This window comes from Caretta caretta, chromosome 5 (assembly GCF_965140235.1).
Source record: "Caretta caretta isolate rCarCar2 chromosome 5, rCarCar1.hap1, whole genome shotgun sequence".
Classification (NCBI taxonomy): domain Eukaryota; kingdom Metazoa; phylum Chordata; order Testudines; family Cheloniidae; genus Caretta; species Caretta caretta.
Genome location: NC_134210.1, coordinates 58825706 through 58845715, shown reverse-complemented (window position 1 = coordinate 58845715; position 20010 = coordinate 58825706). Strand labels below are relative to the sequence as shown.

The window sequence follows — 20010 nt, the reverse complement described above, 5'->3', positions numbered from 1 at the left end:
TGTTTATTCACCCTCTGGAGGTAAATTGCTATATAGGGATTTATATTGTTTATTTACAAGTCACACTGAATCATAGAAATGTAGGGCTGGAAGGAACCTTAAGAGGTCATCTAGTGAGTCCATCCCCCTACATTGTGAGAACTTGGGCGAATCATTTAATCTTTCTGTGTCTCGGCCCCCATTTGTAAAACGGACACAATAGGCTGCTGGTGTGCTGAGACCTCGGACTAACATACTGGCCAGCATTGCCTGATTGTTTCCTTTTCTGCCTGACTGTAGCCATAAGCTCTTTGGGGCAGGGACCATCTGTTTCTTCTGTGCCTGTGTGGCGCCTAGCACAATGGGGCCTTGTCTGTGACTAGTGCTCCTAAGTGCTATAGCAATACCAATAATATATAATAAATAATTCCCTACCCCCCCCCCCCAGGGATATTTGTGAAGATAGATACATTAAAGATTGCAAAATGCTCAGACACTGCAGTGATGTGGCGTGATCAGTACCAGTGCAAGAACATTTCTTATAGACTTCAATGGGTGATGTTCCTGTGCAAGAACTGGACTGGACCCTCGGTTAACTAAACATGAAGCATTTCCCATTATTAAGGGGGTGTATGAAATAGTTCAACACCTAATACAAACACTAATACTTTCATTAGTAATTTTTAAAAACAAAACCACTATTTTTGACATTATGCTGAAGTACTGTGGACTTAAACATTGCAATATTATGCTAATACATGAGAATCCAAAAGTGAAACTGACAGCTATTTAAAATTAGTATAAACAAATATTCCATTGGTCAATTTACTCCGAACCAGCCATCTTCCAAACTGAGTGAAATGCAAACATAAACAAACAGCATAAATTATGATAAGAAAACTAGAAATTCATTGTTTAATTAGTAACATGACTAAGGAAGAGCTGATGACCTTATGAACAGCATTAGGCTACTGAACACAGCTAGTCATTAATCCTCCAAAAATGTCCTGCACTGCACTCATTATTAATATAACTTACAAATTAGAAAAGGGAATTAATATTTTTATGGCTGATGATATAGTTTCAACTAGTAAGAGTATGGTAGTTCTTATAAATTACAGAATACCAGGGTTGGAAGGGACCTTAGGAGGTCATCTAGTCCAACCTCCTGCTCAAAGCAGGACCAATCCCCAATTTTTGCCCTAGATCCCAAATGGCCCCCTCAAGGATTGAACTCACAACCCTGGGTTTAGCAAGCCAATTCTCAAACCACTGAGCTATCCCTCCCCCCAAATGTCCTGTACATTAATGTCCCAGGATTGCTTTGCCACTCTCTTAGTATCACATTTAATGCATAATTATATTCACTTGTTCACTTTCCATGAAAATCAATGCACCCATTTTTACCTAGATTCCACAAAATGAAAATAATTAAGTCACTAAGAATGTACAGATATAGGAACCAGCATGCATGAAGCCAGGGGCTGACCTCTTACTCGACCTGAGTGAATAACTGATTTTTGTTTCAGTGGCCAAACCAAAAAATTCAGAAAAAAATAATTTTGGGTTGACTGGAAACTACAATTATTCAGTTTTTCTCCATGAAACAAACAAACAAAAACAAAAATGATTCAAACAAAACATTTCACTTGATCTGAAATGAAACATTTCATATTTCAGGGTGTCTTTTATGCTTTTTTGTGTGTTTTGGGATTAAATACAGCTAACTGTCAAAACAAAATGCTTTCACTTTTTCATAATTTGTTTTTCTCCATTGTTATTCAGTCAAAACTATTTGCAAATCATTTGATCTGAATTTGCCAAAAAAATGTGCCCAGGTTTATTCTAAAGTCTTGCTGAGGGATTCTGAAAAGTCACACAATTATGAGCAGTCACATAATATTGCTATTGTTAATGACACAGGTCCTTTATCCTGCCATCTGATCCATGAAAATGGGTCCCTGTACCCCGCTCACTGACTTCAATTGGGACTTTTTACAGGCTTAAGTGGCCACTGTCATGGATCGCGTGGCAGGATCAAGGATGGAACCATAGTGCATAGTTTATTTTGTTAAGTGTTATTGTCTAACAGGATTTGGACTGTTAAATAAGTTATAATGAAAATATTAAAGTAGAACTGGAAATCAGTGGGGTCTAAAGAAAGAACCTTTACTTTCCTCCCACCTTTTCAGTCTGCTAGGAATGGAAAAAAGGTCTTGTAAGAGCTTTTGGCTCCACATCATTCGCTAAAAGTTCCAGCTTACTAAAATGCCTAACTTCCTGGTCCCTGCTGAAACTCTTAAGACCCCAATCCTGCAGGCTGTTGAGGGCCTCTTGGGAACAACTAAACTGTCTAACAAAGATTGAGGGTGGCTCAGCAAGTTGCAGGATCAGTCCCATTGTTCCAGCTTGTCTTCCTGATGTTTTTTGAAACACAGTTACAATATTAGGAAGTCTCTCTTTCAACTACATGCACTCAATTACATCGCAAATCTTATTTATTTATACATGCATACATACATGTACACATGCAACAAAGAGGATATGCCAGCCAAAACTAAGTCTTTTTCCTCATCCTTTTTCTTGAAGACATATAAAGAACAAAGAAAAAATGTCAAGGTGGTTACCATGCTAACAATTTATGATCTAATATGTCTCTGTCACTAAAACTTTCCATGACTCTGTTGTAACACCAAAGACTTCTGAAGATTTAAACCAACAGTACAAGCTGATTTGGTGCTTTTTAAAATCCAATTGACCTTTGTTAAGGCAAAAGAGCAATACTTGACATTTTGCTCAGAATAAAGAAAACATAATTTAACAATTTTCATCCAATTGTGGTTAGCTCCAGCTTCACAATTGCTCAGCTCTTTCCAGACACAAATGATTTGCAAACCTCGCATGTGTTGGAAAGACAGTTTCTGGAGAGAATTTTTATTAAGTGGTTCTAGTCAGATCTCAAGTTTAACTCCTGACATTTTCTTCTTTGGGGGAAAAATATCCCTTAAAATATGTCAACGTGAATAGACAACTCTGGCGGTGTTAGAGATTAAAGAACTGATTTTCAAACAAAAGAGCTATATTTGTTATGTACCAAAATGCACCCACAATGCCACGTCTCATTGGTGCCCACTAAGGGCTCGATCCTAGGGCTATTGAGGTCAATAGCAATGTTCCCAATTACTTTAATGATGCAAGAACAGTGTCTAAGTGAACATTTCTGCATATGAAAATTTAGGCTAGATAGCTGAATTGTGCATGTAAATAGTGAATTTGAGAGTGCAGTTTTGGTAAAGTATTAACTGTGCACCTAACTTTGAAAATCAGGCCCTCACCTCCCCGTCCCCCTCAAGCTATATCCTACCTGTCTGCACTGGAAAACAAAACTCTTTGTAACTGAACAGGTTGTATTGAATTAGTTTAAGATGAAGCAATTCAGTACTTCCTCACTAATCATGCTAACGTGGATAACGATTCTTGCAAATTTGCCCCACATCCACACTAGCACTATTCTAAACAGCTTCATTTGCAACCTCTCTGGGTACATATCCCATAGTTCCCAGCACATCTTTCAGGAACAGTATATTCTGGAAAATTTTGAAAGACCACCAGTGCATTGTGGGACGGTAGTGGGAGGACCAGTGTTCATTCTGTCACTAAATCAGTTCAGATTGAATCAGCTTTGACTGGTTCTTAACCCTGCTGAATATGTAGTCTATTCCAAATGGTTCTTCGAGCACTTGTAAACCATTTAAAGCTCTTTCCTATGTGCTTGCAAAATGTTTTAGAAGAGTTTAACCTGTTACACTGGTTCCTCGAACAGCAAATTTTCCCAGTGTAAGCAAGGCCTACATGTCCTATTTGTCTTTTGTTATATAAGTGAGGCCCACACTGGCAAGTCTCTGATAATTTAAATTAAAAATAAATTTTATCAGCTATTTCCCCAGTTTAGTGCCTGATACAGATATACTGTTGCTTCCAATTCTTTTGTGCCTGCATTGTTTCTAACTCATGATTTTATCATAAGTCTTGCAATATTTGGTGTTTTTCTTAAAGCTCCACTTCCTAGGTTTTGATTACATGAGAATCTGCTTTTGGTTTTAGTTTTTCAGTCAATACGTTTCTAGTCCTCTTGGTTGCAAAAAGCTTGAAAATATAAATTCTAAAGGCTCCAACCGCATTTTTTTTTAAAATCTCACGAATTCTAAGCCAGCCTCGTTATTTCTGATTCATGATTTTTTTGAATGCTTGACAATATTTATCTCCTAAGACAGTGGCTTTATAAAATGTACTCGGGAATTTTTAAATTGGAATTTTAGGACAAGCCACAGTCAGTTCTATGAAGTACACTTTTACTGAATTATTCCAGTGATTTAGGGTAGTTATCTGATCACCTGGGCTATTAGTGTTTGTGGAAGTCATAATGCCTCCATGGTCCTTTGGAGCTTACTGTACAGTGCTCAGTGATAGAGCTTGTCATCCGTGCACCCCGTATGCACCTGTTCTATCAACCAAATTATGGTTTCATCCCTAGGTTAGAGAAGGGTCCCTTTATAGCCGTTCCCCTCTAATGCACCCATACATATCCTGGCATAATTTAGCTCTTAGATCCTCTTAACATCCTGGTAAAATATGTATTATGTATAGGAGAGAAATTGAGGCACAGAGAGATCAAATGATTTAAACTTGGAGAGTGGTCAGTTTGGATGAGCTATTACCAGCAGGAGAGTGAGTTTGTGTGTGTATGGGGGTGGGGGGGATGTGAGAAAACCTGGATTTGTGCAGGAAATAGCCCGACTTGATTATGTAAAGAGTTGTCACTTTGGATGGGCTAGCACCAGCAGGAGAGTGAATTTGTGTGGGGGGGTGGAGGGTGAGAAAACCTGGATTTGTGCTGGAAATGGCCCACCTGATGATCACTTTAGATAAGCTATTACCAGCAGGACAGTGGGGTGGGAGGAGGTATTGTTTCATATTCTCTGTGTATATATAAAGTCTGCTGCAGTTTCCACGGTATGCATCCGATGAAGTGAGCTGTAGCTCACGAAAGCTCATGCTCAAATAAATTGGTTAGTCTCTAAGGTGCCACAAGTACTCATTTTCTTTTTGCGAATACAGACTAACACTGCTGTTACTCTGAAACTATTTTTGTTGTTAACATACTGTTCAATACTTATTATTGCTACTACTTCTCCAAAATGATAGGGAATCCCTGTGCTCTTTTGCACCCCTCACTCACGTTTAAGGCAGCTTTCCTAATGATGTATTACTGTACAATGCATCAGGAGGAGTTAAAGGTAGATTCTCAAGGCTGAAAAGCTTAAAATGTAATTTAACAGCTGGATTTTTTAAAAATTTATATTCCTTTTATTGTCACCCATTTGCTGAATTCCTATAAGCCATACATCTCTTTGAAATACCCAAAAGGTCTGGGTCTGTTTCCAACATTAAAAGAGAGAAGCAAAAAAGGATAGACTTATGCACTTGTGAATTTATTACAGTGAAGATACCTAGTATCTTGGGCTCATTGTTGTATATGAGTAAACAAATTGGATTTTTTTTCAGTGTTGCAGCCTTTGTTTTTTGGAAAGGAGTGATTTATTTTTAGGATCAGGAGAAGGATTGTAAAGGTGTAAGTTAAGTTTTAGACTTGTCAACCTGGATTCAGTCCCTATAAATACACATTCCTGTGTCCATTTTTTTGCAGGTGAATTATCTTTCACTAGTCTGTTTGCTTTTAGCTGTGATGCTTTCTGCGGCAGGGTTTCATATATGTAACACATCAAGTATTCCTGCTTGGGTTGCCTCTTTTTCTAATGAAATGGTTGTTTGATTTATATCATTGTGTAGCATTCAATAAAAAAGACTGGTATAAGCGGTGTCAATAAAAAGTAATAAATCAAAATGTACTAAATGGGACCTTTAACCACTGAAGATTCCACTATTTATTCCAAAATTGTGATACACTGGAGCAGAAAAGAGCAAGCCAGTGTAACCCACAATGGGAGCTTTGCATGTACTACCTTTTTAAACAGTTAATATGCTCAACACTCCTCTCCTCATGCTCAAGAAAAAATAAATGGGTAATGGAATGTGCTGCAAGATTACTGTCTATAAAGGGTCTGCTCCTGTGAATGAAAGAGATATTGCACAGTGATTCTCAAGAAAATAGAACAAACCTTTCCATAGATAAACGTGCATTCTATTGAATGCAACAGTCTATTAAATGTCAATAGTTAAATAAATGAATCCTCTAACTACTCAAATATAGCTTAGAGGGCTCATACCTTTGCCAAAGACAAATATACTTGCCTGATGTCATGTCACATTTTCAATTTAAGAAGTTGCAAGATTGAGTGACAGACTGAGTCTGTCTTTCTTTTTTATTTTTCCTCTCTCCATAAGTGCATAATGGACACAAACAAGCCAACAGAAGCTTTTGACTGGGTAGAACTTATTCCTACCCTGACATTTCGTCTTTAATTGAAAGTTTAAAAAAAAAAGAGCATTTTAGTATTTCTTCCCCCACCCCAAGTGTTCAGAACTACAGTATGTATTATTTTATTTATTTTCTTTATCATACAATCAGCCGCAATAATTTAGCTCATAGATACAAGCCATTCCCTTCTGACTCAGGTTCTAATATCAAATTTCTAAATCAACAAGACTACCATAGAAAAAGGCATACTCAGATCCCTTAACAATTCCCCTTCTGTTTACTTGATACTGCCATACTTTCTTTGCTTCACACTAGGTAAGTGGTCAGTGTTAAAGAACATAAGAATTGTCATACTGGGTCAGGCCCAATGGTCCATCTAGCCCAGTATTCTATCTCTGATAGTGGCCAGTAACGGAGCTTCATGGGAGTGTAATAGGGCATTTGGAGTGATCCACCTGTCCTCTCCTCACAGCTTCTGAGGAAGAGCACTGTGCAGACCTGAGAAGACCCACTGAGGAAGAGCTGTGGGTTGCCCCAAGCATGAGATTGCATCCCTGACCATCTTGGCTAATAGCCACTCATGCATGTATCCTCCATTAACTTATCTAATTCTTTTTTTAAAACCCAGTTATACGTTTGGCATCACAACAACCCATTGTAATGAGTTTGACAGGTAATTGTTCATTGCGTGAAAAAGTACTTCCTCCTATTTGTATTAAACCTGCTGCCTATTAATTCCTTGGATGTCCCTAGTTTTTGTACCGTGTAGAAAAGTATTAATACTTTCTATTCACTTTTTTCCACATCATTCATGATTGTATAGACTTCTATCATATCCTCTCCTAGTCATCTCTTTTCTAAGTTGGACAGCCCTTATCTTTTTAGTGTCTTCTCATATGGAAGCCACCCTTGATCATCTTTGATGCCCTTCTCTGAATACTGCATACCTTATCCCTATTGAAACTGGGTGACCAGAACCGGATGAAGTATTCAAAGTGTGGGCACACCATGGATTAATATAGAGGCATTATGATACTTGTCTTATTTTCTATGCCTTTCCTAAATTCATAATGTTCTGTTATCCTTTTTGACTGCTGTTGCACATTGAACTGAAGTTTTCAGAGAACTATCCACATTGACAAGATCTTTTTCTTGAGTGGTAAGAGCTAATTTAGAACCCATCACTATTTATGCCTAGAGATTATTTTTTCCAAGATGCATTACTTTACACTTATCTGCACTGAATTTCATCTGCCATTTTGTTGCCCAGTCACCCAGTTTTGTGACTCTTTGCAGTCAGCTTTGGACTTAACTATCTTGAACAATCTTGTATCATCTGCAAACTTTGCCTCTTCACTGTTCACTCCCTTTTCCAGGTCATTAATGAATATGTTGAACAGCACAGGTCCCAATACAGATCCTTGGGGAATCCCACTGTTTACCTCTCTCCATTGTGAAAACTGACCGTTTATTCCCACCTTTTGTTTCCCATCTTTTAACCAGTTACTGATCCATGAGAGAACCTTCCCTCTTCTCCCATGACAACTTAGTTTGCTTAAGAGCCGTTGGTGTGGGACCTTATCAAAGCCCTTCTGAAAATCCAAGTACACTATATCGACTGGCACAACCTTATCCACATGGCTGTTGACAAGCCTCAAAAAATTCTAATAGACTGGTGAGGCATAACTTCCCTTTACAAAAGTCATGTTAACTCTTCCCCAACAAATCACATTTTCATAGAATCATAGAATCATAGAATATCAGGGTTGGAAGGGACCTCAGGAGGTCATCTAGTCCAACCCCCTGCTTAAAGCAGGACCAATCCACAAGTTTTTGCCCCAGATCCCTAAATGGCCCCCTCAAGGATTGAACTCACAATCCTGGGTTTAGCAGGCCAATGCTCAAACCACTGAGCTATCCCTCCCTATCTATATGTCTGATAAATCTGTTCTTTATTATAGTTTCTATCAATTTGCCCAGTACTGAAGTTAGGCTCATCAGCTTGTAGTTGCCAGGGTCACTTCTGGAGTCCTTTTTAAAAATCGGTGTTACATTAGCTACTCTCCAATCATTGAGTACAGGAGCTCGTTTTAGCGATACGTTACAAACTATAGTTAGTAATTTCACAATTTCATATATGAGTTCCTTCAGAACTCTTGGGTGACTATTATTAGTTTCCCAGTCGGGGATGTTATAGTATGATAGTATGCTTACATACAGGGTAATGTCTGAGAAAGTGGAGAAGTGTCTTCTCCTTTCAGGAAGTACTTGATAGGAGAAGACAGCATTTGTGATGGAAGAAATGAAACCTGAATGTTTCACCAAACTATCTTTTCATGTCTCAACACTGAGCATGGTTTTAGTAGTGGGACAGTTGGTCACTTTCTACTCAAATCGTTTCCCATCCTTGAACATATTGGTTGAACTTTTCACATGCACACATTACTGAAAGACATTTCTTTTCAATTTGGATGCATCTTTGTTCCATTGGTGCTTGTGACCTTAATGCAAAAGCATGGCTGTCCTTGTGATAGAAGTGAGGCCCCATGCCCTGTCTCACTGGCACCTTTCTTTGTCCACATAGTAGTATTTCAAGATGAGATAGTTGGTCAGCAGCTCCTTGATATATGTGATGGCTGTATCATGTTGAGGTAAATATGTCCATACTGCATCTTTGTTCAGTAGTTACCTCAGGGGTTCATGCACATCTGAGAGGCTTGGAAGTAATTTTGTCAGATAGCTTACAAATCCTATTAGTCTATGTATTGATTTAATATCTTTGATGTGAATACCTTCTGCACTGCTTTTAACTTTCTGGTATCAGACCATAGCCCGTAGGTGGTCAGCAAGTATTCCATTATTATTATTTGTATTACCACAGTGCCTAGGGACATTATGCAGTGAGATTGAGATTCTGGTCTAACAATGAGATTCTGGTCTAACAGAACAAAAAGACTGTCCTACTGCAGTCAAACACAATTTCATTTTGTTTTAATTCAATTTTAGATTTACTTATCTGGCTCTTTCTAGCAGTTGGATAAGGATGTGGTCATGATCTGTCCCAGCTTCTGTCATATGTACATACATTAGAATGTCATCAGCTATGATGCTGATCCCTATGACTCCTGTCAGTACCTCTTGCTGGGAGCACTGACACTCTTCCACTGCAGGTTTGACTCCAAATGGCAGTCTCAACTATCTGTATCTACCTGCTGGTTTCCAAAATGTGGTGAGGCAGCTGCTTATCAGTAACACTTGCCAATATCTGCCTTTGCAATCAAGTGCTGACTATATTTTTGCTTTTGCCATGGCAGGTAATATTTCTCCACTTGCAGGTATTTGGTTGTGACATTTTTCTAGAGCTTTGTTTAAACTGCGTAGGTCTATGTAAATGAACAATTTGCCTGGCTTCTCAATGGCTACCAGGCTGCTTATCCAACTTGTGGGCTCTGTCACTTTAGCAATGATACCTTCTTTCTCCATTTGCTTTATTGCTTCCATTACTTTTTTCCTTTAGTATAATGGGCACTGTGCAAAGCAGGTGTTCTACTGGCTAAATCGTTTAATCTATTTTTTGGTGAAATGTTCTAGAAGACACCCCAGTCCTTCAAAAACATCTTGGTAATTTTTAGCAGCTTTGCTGCCAGAATGCCACAATGCATTATCTGCTCTGGATATATTTACTGTTTTGCTTATATGCCTATTGTGTGCAATGTTTGTCCTGGGTTTAATGTCACTGGGTTCATGTATTCACTTGTTTTACCTGAGAGCACTGGCTTTTTGATGTGGACACAGTGGTAAAATGGGGACAGACACATGCATGGAATTAAGCAGCAAGTCACAACTTATATTAAACTTTAACACAGGAAAGAGGCACTACCTGCCCATCACCCAGACTCTCCTACACCAGTCATTTAATTGGTTCCAGTGCTGGAGTTTCATTGCTTCTTACCATATGACCCATAACTAGCACAAAGGTTACAGGGTTCCTTATCACATAACCCATAATGTGGAGCAGGCTCTCCTTGGCCTACCCCTCAGGACTCAGTTCTCTCTGAGGTCTAACACCATCTCCCTGTGAAGGGGACCTCAGATGCAGCTTGGAGGGGACCTTGGCCTGTGAAGGTCTCAAGGTCTGACCTCAGCCCACAAAGGCCACAAGGTCTTACCCCATCCCATGAGCCCAAGGCCCATCAGCAAAATCCCAGCTCTTTTACTTCTTGGAACTGTTCATTTTACTCTCCTAGCCCACACTGGAAACTGCCCACAAGTTGTGATGAATAAACAGTTCTACCCCAGTACTTCAGTTAGGTACTAAGGGCATTCCTGCTTAACTCACTGTGGCTTGAAGGTGCTGCAAGGATAGGCGCCAACTTCTCCTGGCACTGGTGGGTGCTCACGCTCCCCCCACTCCTGGCCCCACCCCAACTCCACCCCTACCCCACCCCTGCCCTGCCCCCATTCCAACCCCTTCCCCAAAGTCCCCACCCCAACTCTGCCCCCTCCCTGCCCCTATTGGATTCCTTCCCCAAATCTCCACCCAGCCCCGCCTCTTCCCCTGAGTGCGCCGCGTTCCCGCTTCTCCCTCCCACAGCTTGTTATGTTGTGAAACAGCTGTTTTGCGGTGGCAAGCACTGGGAGGAGAAGCGGGGAAGGCATGCTCAGGGGAGGAGGCGGAGCAGGGCAGGGAGCTGCCGGTGGGTGCAGAGCACCCACCAATTTTTCCCCATGGGCGCTCCAGCCCCGGAGCACCCACTGAGTCTGCACCTATGGCTGCAAGGAAGGCAAAAAACTCCCTGGTCCCCTGGGAGAAAAAATTCCTGAGTGACCCACTAAATGGGTGATTGGCTAGAGCCACAGCATCTGTCAGGCTGGGTTCCCAATCCTAGTTCAGGTGTGTGTGTGGGGCTGCTGGAACAGAGCTGAAAGAGCTCTCCATGGCCCCCACACCAGGTTAAATCCTGGGAGCTGGAGAATGCTGGCCAGTCAGCATCCCTCTCCCCCATTGCGAGAGACTCCCGGGGCAGGAGCTACCTATTGTCCTGTGATGAGTGTCTCCTCCTGTGCTGCTAGGACTGTTCCCCTTTCACCACTGGCCTCATGAAGTTCTCCTGCAAGTTAATGCGGGCAGGTGGCATTTTTCCTGATAGTACTACCCGAAATTTTAGCCTGCATACTTTTCCTTGGTATTCTACTTGTAACTTACATTGTCTTAGTGGTACAATGACCTCTGTTTTCAGGTAAAAAAAGTGAATACATGAACCCAGTGACAATGTATAATTTTAGTTTGGCTTTGCTTGCTTGGAAATTCACTTACTTCTCTTGCATAATGCTGAGGAAATCTTTGTAGCCTAGCAGTCACTGATGCCCTCCTATCTATTTGGCATTTGACTTCCTGTTTGCTTGTGTGCTGCTGCCTTGTCTTTGTATCTGGTGCTAGACTAGTCTGAGCTTTAAAAAAACGTTTAGTTTTGGGGTTAGGAGAGGCGTTAAGTCACATATTGAAAAAAATCTCCTACTCATTGCTTCTTCCTCAATATGGTGCTTCCCCCTTCCCCGCCCCTTTTTTCTGCAAGCTTTGGAATAATGATTTCTTTTGGTACAATTATTGCATATGACTTCATATGCAGGGCATTTTCCATCATCATGTTTTTCTCCCCGGTATTCACAGGCCTTCCTTTGTGTTTTGTTTGTCTCTTTGTGCATTTGCCTTGCCCAAATTTTGGCATATTTTTTTCTGATATCTTCATGATTTCCCTGTGCTGCTTGGCGTATTATTTTTGGGTGTGCACCACTTACGCCCTGCATTGGGACATGAGCTTGTTCACTGGCTTTGCACATGTCTTTAGCTCTTGGTAGAGCTAGGAGTGGGCGCTGTGAGCATTCTCATTTGAGTTCTTGCATCTTTGTCCCTATTACTAATCTAACATGAATTACCTCATCTTTTACTCTTTGATAATCACATGGTTCAGCCATTTTGCACAACTTGGCAATGAGCTGATTTCTCCAGGTTTTTCACTGCACTTGTTGAAATATGCACTTTTGCATATGACACTTTTTGTGGGTGGAAAGCTTGAACACTGAACTGGCAGAGCCACTTAATCTGTAGTCTGTCTTCAGAAAAAACACCCATCATGATTTAATATGTTCAAGTTGCCACACAACATTAGCTATAATGCTCACAAAAACAATGGGATAGTTCCCCAATATTGACTTGATTTACCATACACAGACCCAACCTGTTGACTATAGTAGGAATAGTATTGGGCCCAAAATGTTACAAGTAGACTGGTCTGGAATTTTCTGATGAAATGTATTTTCATTGAAACCTAACCTGTTTGCAGGAAAGGGTCAGTTTTGACAAATCCAACTCACACTACTGATTCATGTTGGTAGCAAAAACCTAAATTAAAGAAAAGGCAACAGGGTTTCTGGAAAATAAAAACCAGCTACAATAAATATTTTTTATGGTTAAGGACAGTTTCATTTAAGGAGACCCTTCATAAATAGTCCTGCTTCTTTCTTGCTCTGCAGTCACTCAAGATATCGAAGGGTCCCTACCTTACAAGCACACTGGGTGAGCAAGCAGCAACGTTTTGTTTATTTATGTGTTTATTTTGTTTGTTAAAGTGAGATCTGTCACTCTGAGGAAGCTAAAATTGGCTGGCACTGGAGTGAATATTTATATCTATCCTAAAGTAGGATTAACCAGCTGTACCAGAAATACCACCCAGGTGGCAACCTTAATTGAGCCCCATCTTTTAAGACAGGGGTGGACAAACTTTTTGGCCTGAGGGCCACATCGGGTTTCCAAAATTGTATGGAGGGCCAGTTAGGGGAGGCTGTGTCTCTCCAAACGGCCCCTGCCTCTTATCCGACCCCCCGGCTTCTCGCCCCCTGACGTCTCCCCCGGGACTGCTGCCCCATCCAACCCCCCTGTTCCCTGTCCCCTCATGGCCCCTCCTGGGACTCCTACCCCATCCACAACCCCCTGCTCCCTGTGCCTTGACCACCCCTGGACACCCCATCCCTGACTGCCCCCTGCTGCCCCATCCACCCCGCCTCATTCCTGACTGCCCCCCCCCCCGGAACCCCTGCCCCGGCCTCTGACTGCCCCAACCCCTAATCATAACGCCGAACTTCTCTGCCCTCTATCCAACCGCCCCCCCGCCGCCCCCTTACCGTGCTGCCTGGAGCACCGGTGGCTGGTGGCACTAGAGCCGTGCCGCCCAGAGCACAGAGTCAGGCCACGGCTCTGCAACGGCGCTGACCGGCCGCCCAGAGTGCTGTGCCAGCGGCACAGTGCACTGAGGCTGCGGGGAAGGGGAGACAGTAGTGGAGGGGCTGGGGACTAGCCTCCCAGGTCAGGAGCTCAGGGGCCGGGCAGGATGGTCCTGTGGGCCGGATGTGACCAGCGGTCCGCAGTTTGCCCACCTCTATTTTAAGATCAGCTGCAGGGTCCCAGGCACCACCTCTGTAAAGCTCACTCTCATGCTTCACACAAAGCACTCTGTGGCATACCAAGGCCAGAATATACCAGAGCTCATGAGGTATGTCTACACTGCAATTAAAACCCTGTGGCTGGCCCATCAGCTGAGTTGGGCTAAGGGGCTCTTTAATTGCAGTGTAGATGTTGCAGCTTTTGCTGCAGCATGAGCTCTGGGACCCTCCCACCTTGCAAAGTCCTAGAGCCCAAGTGTCTACACTGCAATTAAACAGCCTGTAGGCCAAGCCTGAGTCAGCTGACATGGGCCAACCCCAGGTTTTTAACTGCAGTGTAGACATACCCCTGGAGTCCACCAGAGTCATCTGAATCCCCTAGCATATCTTAAATGTAGTATGGGTGACAAAGGGTTTGCAAAGACTAGCTGGAAGGAAGGTGCCAGTGGAAAATTCATGGAGAAAGGAGGAAGTCAGGGTCTAAGAAGTTGCAGAGATAAAACAATGCACCTACTGGGACGACATGAGGAGTTAGCCTCTAAATACACTGAGGGCCTGATCCAAAGCCCATTGTAATCAATGAAAAGACTTCCACTGACTTCACTGAGCTTTGGATCAGACCCTATAATAGCACCTACAAACATTGAAAGCAACTAATCATGTATCCAAACAACCCCATTAAGCATTTGAAAAACACAAGAATCATTTATATTACTGTAACTGTGCAAGACAGCTTGTGTGATCCCGACTCTTTCATTCGGTGACAAGCAATTTAAATACCAGCTTAATTTCCCCTTCCTGACCCTGATGAACATATTATGAATAATTCTTCTTAGCCAATCAAATGCATAAAGAAGAGGCAAGTGTTCATTGCTGTGTTTTGCAACCAAAGAGAACAAGCAGCCAAGGCCTTTCACACGAGAACACAGGGATGTTTCTGTGTCACAGATGCCGCTCTAGTAGCAATCAAGAACATACAGCCAAGGAACTCAAAACATCAGATATTGTAAATATGCTCTTATCCATTTTCCTCTTTAGCTTTTCATATTTTGGTTTTCCGCTATTACATAAACATGCGGGATGACTAAAAGGATTAAATAAACCTTTTACAATTTTATTCTGGCCTTCATGCACAGAACTAATTTAGCTGCATTAACTTGCTGGGTTGTTGTTTATTCACTGACCACGTAAATCAGCAATTGTCCCCACGAATAAGACTTTGTGTGTTTATTCCAGCGATTACAGGGAAAGGAGTAGCCTTCCTTTCCACTGTACATGAATAGTTCATACTGTATGCTCATCTCCAATGGAAACATGTGACATTTCGTATTACTGTCAGTTGCTGCAAAGGGAGGGCAAAGGAAGGGCATGGAAACAATTTGTCCTGTAGAGCTGGTTATTTGTACCAAGTGTATTTCCCAAGAGCTGTTTATCATCAGAATAAATCAGCCAAGGTGGATGATAGACAATACCTTACCAAACACCTGCACTGAGCCCTTTTTGGAAGCTAAACATGAAGTATTTTACGGAATAACTTATTTGTACGAGTGTTTCTAAATTCACTGTTATCTTTTGGTTTTTTAACACTGTTTTGTTAAGCACTCTGTATCTTTTCAACAACACGGAAGAAGGCCCTGTTTCTTTCGAGCCTTTGCATGCTCTTTTTCCTGTTGGGAAAGGCTCTAAAAGAACAGAGAGTTTCTGTTTTTAAGCTGAAATTAGGTATAATATATAACAACAATGTGGCACAAATAAATGATAAAGCAGCTTTTTATTTTAGAAATGCCTAATCTAGGTTTTAGTTGGTCAATTCACAGAGCAGTTGAAGACAAAGAATTTATGGGAATGAATTGAAATTTCAAAAACTGAAAGATAGCAAGTTTCTCTTGGATTTGTTCTGAAATAATGTGGTCCACTAAGTGCCATTTCATTTTTCTGACTCCCTCCTCTGAAACAGTGGGGTTGAGATAAAAGCTTCAAAGGATGTGGGTGAACTGTGAGCTCAGGGAGGCTAGCACCTGGCTGCCCCAGAGCCCAGCCCCCCGACCACCAGGCCTCCCTTCCCCCCGAGTCCCAGAGCGTTGGCTGGCCGAGCTGCACATCCCCACCATGTCCCGGAGTGCTGGGCGGGCAGCATGCCCCACCCCTGGAACACCAGGAGGGCAGCGCACCCCCACCCCCCAACCCTGGAGCCAGGTAGCATGAGCACTGGCTCCAGCCACCCAGAGTCCCTGGCTGCAGACCAGCCCCCATTATCCCTAACTCCAGCCCCAGCCCAGGGCCCTGGCCACAGGGGATGAGCCACAGTCTGCGCCGGCAGGAAGCAGGATGGGTCTGGGGGAGGAGCGTTGGCAGGGCCACGCAGGGCTGTTTGGGGAGGCTTAGATTCCCCCGGCCTTTGATACCTGCCGCCCATGACTGTTTGTATCATGCATAAGCTCCGTATTGTGGAATCTGCAGGCCAGAGGGAACTTTCTGACCCCATCCATCTGGAGGCTAGGCCTCCGAGTTCATAATTAGTGAGGTATGTCAATGTTTTATAAAACTGTAGCTGTTTACAAGAAAGGCTTGAATTATTGTGCATAATATTTGTTATGAATTTAGCCTTTTTTTCTTATTCACAAAGAGTTTGTGAACAGACTCTTATTAACCTGTTCATCATTCACAATTATTTGATAACAGCATACACACACAAATTTCAGCCTTTGGGTTGTTTAAAAACTATTCAAATTTCAGCCTATGGGTTGTTTACAAACTGTTCTTTTTGGCCAGTCACTCTCCATTATTCATGCTCAGTGACTTGTCACCTAAGTCACATGACATTCTCCTTCCTGAACAGATCAATGAAACTTTTTAAATTGGAGAATAAATAGGAGAATAAAGCAGAAAATAATGTATCGTGATTACACATCAAAAACATTTAAAACAAATCTCTATTAAACAAAAAATAATAAAACTATTAATGGGGAAGAAGAGCTTTTGTAGTTCTAACTCCTCTCCCAATGTGACCAGCATTAGAAAATGTTTCTTCTGGTTTTGCTTTTAATATTTGATAGCTTTATATTTTAAAAGCCCTGTCTAAAGACTAATAGCAAAAAGTGCCAGATTCTGTTTTATTTTTATATATATATGTTAGAGAGCTCCTCCAGGTCTAGAATCAAGGAAAAAATAAAAATAATAAAAATTTGTAGAGAACTATCTTTCCTGCATAGCTTTTTGTGTGCTATAAGAGATTGATATTTCTATACTTTAAACAGAAATATGGTGGAACAGGTCTCTACTGTCTAGCTATTGTAGTGCAGTCTGCAGGCTACAAGCAACCCACAGTGGTTCTCCTGTAACAGCCCTTCAAGCTTTAGGGTCAAATGTGAATCCCCTCCATTAGTGCATGAGATATAATTACCACAGTTCTGCAGCAAACAAGGGGGCAAGTTGTTGGACCAGAAGTCTCTTGGATAATAGTAGGGACATTATCATGTGGTTTTTTTATTTCTCCTGGTTCCTGTACTTTCGTTCCTCCCAGAGCATCCCAATTTAGATGACAGATATGGGGGATGTTTTGGTAAGAATCCAGTGGCGGGAGTGAGAGTTCTTTGATTGTACTTTGTGTTTCATAGAAGACAGTAACATTTAGAGGAGGAATTTGGAAAAATAGAGAATTGGGAGATTCAGGGGAAAGGTTTATCTGACTGTTACCTTCTTGGCGTGTGTTGCTCTGTTGTTTTAACATCCAAACCTTGGTGAGGGAGCAGGTGGTATGGTTTGAGCACCATGTCAGGGAATGAAAGTTCCCTCTCCACGCTAGTATTTGTGGATGTTTGGTTTAGTAGTTGGTTGTGCTGGAAGGGCAGTTTAGTCAACCGTTTTGTGCAGATTGGTATTTAGAAGGGGTGAGGGGGAAGTCTGGCATCTCTAGGGGTCAGATCTAAAGTTGCAGAATATGGTAGGTGGCGTATGGGAATTGTAATGGTAGGGCATGTGCCTATGTGTGAAGGAATAGAGAGTATGTACTATTAAGTAGCTTAATTTCTCTTCTTGTTTTTGTGGTTTTGCATGAAGTACAGTGTGTGTATGTGCACCAACGACGACAGGACTGCCAAGTTAAAAATCTCAGCCACAGCCAAAATTCAAAGATTTTAGAATTTATGAACAGACAGCAAACAGAAAAGACCAAGAAAATTCAAAGGGAATAAAAACTAACATTTTCTGAAGTTTCACATTGTTTGACCATCTACTGCGAGAAAACACAGGGATTTACGCCCAATTTTAAGGTCTTTTTAGAACACAATCCTAACTATGGAGTCACTAGCAGGTGCTTCTGTAGTGTTGTTTACTATTTAAACAATTCTTGAGTCTTTAATGGCTTGGTCATGCTTTTGTATCCTCCTTTTTCACATGATTTCAAGGTCTTATTGCAGCTACAATGTAACAAGTCCTGTAAGGATCTTGTAGGCTTCATATGGGTAGATTTCTGGTATTGCTTGTATGCTTTTTAATATTTTGTGTCACGTATTGTAGTTTGTATATGAATGAGTGTCTTGAGCCTTGAAAAATTAATAACAAAAATATATTTTCCCCCCTTTAAAAAGTTACAAAAATCTCCAGTAACATATTTTAGGTTACGTAAAGCAGATTAATTTGAAGTATTTTCTGGCAGTCACATAGAAGAGTCAATGTTTTGGACATGAATGACCTTTTCTCAAAGATGCTTACAGAGTAATCCTATCCACCTTTGTGAAATATCCACAGGCAGTGAAGTGAAGTGAGTGTGTTTCACCAGCCATACATGGACATTTCTATGCTGATGCAAGTGAAACCTACTGGCATGACATCATTCTTTGGGATCTCTATTATCATGAGTTGCCTTTTCCAACTATCTGTATCCATAATACATCTAGGTAACACAAACCTATATTGGGCTCTATTAATAATTCAGTATATGAAGGTAATAAACCAAGAATACAAATAAGCCATTGCATATCTATCATTTACATCAGTGATGCACTTCATTCAAAAGCCACAATGAAGTAGCACTGAAATTCTGTGGGTAGGTTATCTAAACAAACTTATCTGAACTGTGAACACCTGAATCTTTGAGTGATGGAGTTAAAGGAACAATTTGGATGTCATGAACTTTCAGACTTTAAATGAGACTTGCTGGCCTTGTCTATGTTATGAAGTTTTAGAAAAAATAATCCCACCGGTGCTCTTCTCAGTTTAGCTGCATTAATGGCATCCCTAGTGTAGACAGGCACTAGCCACTTCCAGTGTTTTGACCATCAAGTCAATTACATTTGCTCATCAGGGAGCGGCAGTGGGAATATTTTATACTGCAGGCATGGCCCTTGAAACTAACAGGGTACAAAAGTTATGAAAAGCTGTGCACAAAACTTTATAGAAAAAATAATAACTCCAGTCTAAGCAATTTCACACCTAGAAATTTCACTTCTAGTTAATTTTTCATAAAGTGCACAGTTTCATATCAACACATGAAAAAATGAATTTAGCTGTTTCAGTTTTGAAAAAATCTACAGCTGAATAAAATTTAAATTTTGGAAAGGATTTAGTGTCTTGCTTAAGGAAAGGTCCATTTTTGAGAAAAATGATATTTTGGGGAAAAATTCTCAAAAAAATCAGTTTGTGAAATCAGACTATTTTCATAAATTCACACATGATGAAGTTCAAGGATTTTGAATCTATATTCATCACATGTGACAGATGTTTATCATATTGCTTAGCACCCTACTGGAAGGCTCTCGACACTACAGTGATGAGACCAGTGTAACAACCTATATAGAATAGAAAAGAATTCTTCTTTATTTCTCAACATTTTGCTGTTTTTAAGAATTACAGGCATTTTCTCAATCTTGAGTCTCAATTCTGCAACATTTACTCACATGAGTAACTCTGAGTCCAATGGTGTGTACCTTCACACTGATAGGTGTGAAGGTACACATGTGCATAAGTGTTTGAAGGATCAGGGCCACTGGTAGCATTAACAGAAGTTACATGTAGTGCTATGTATCAAGATGAGAATACTAGTATATCTCATATCTTTTTTTTTTTTTGGGGTGGTTTTTGTAACTCAAACACAACTTCTAGTCTGAAAAGATCTTATTTTATCTGTGTATACATAGCATGGGACAGGTTTC

At 41.0% G+C, this 20010-nt stretch overlaps 1 protein-coding gene across 4 annotated transcripts in view; it reads right to left on the bottom strand.

The window, feature by feature from the left end:
• ADGRV1 (adhesion G protein-coupled receptor V1) overlaps positions 1-20010 on the bottom strand; it is a 416951-nt gene that overhangs the window by 38949 nt on the left and 357992 nt on the right. The gene's annotated exons all lie outside the window — the stretch shown is intronic.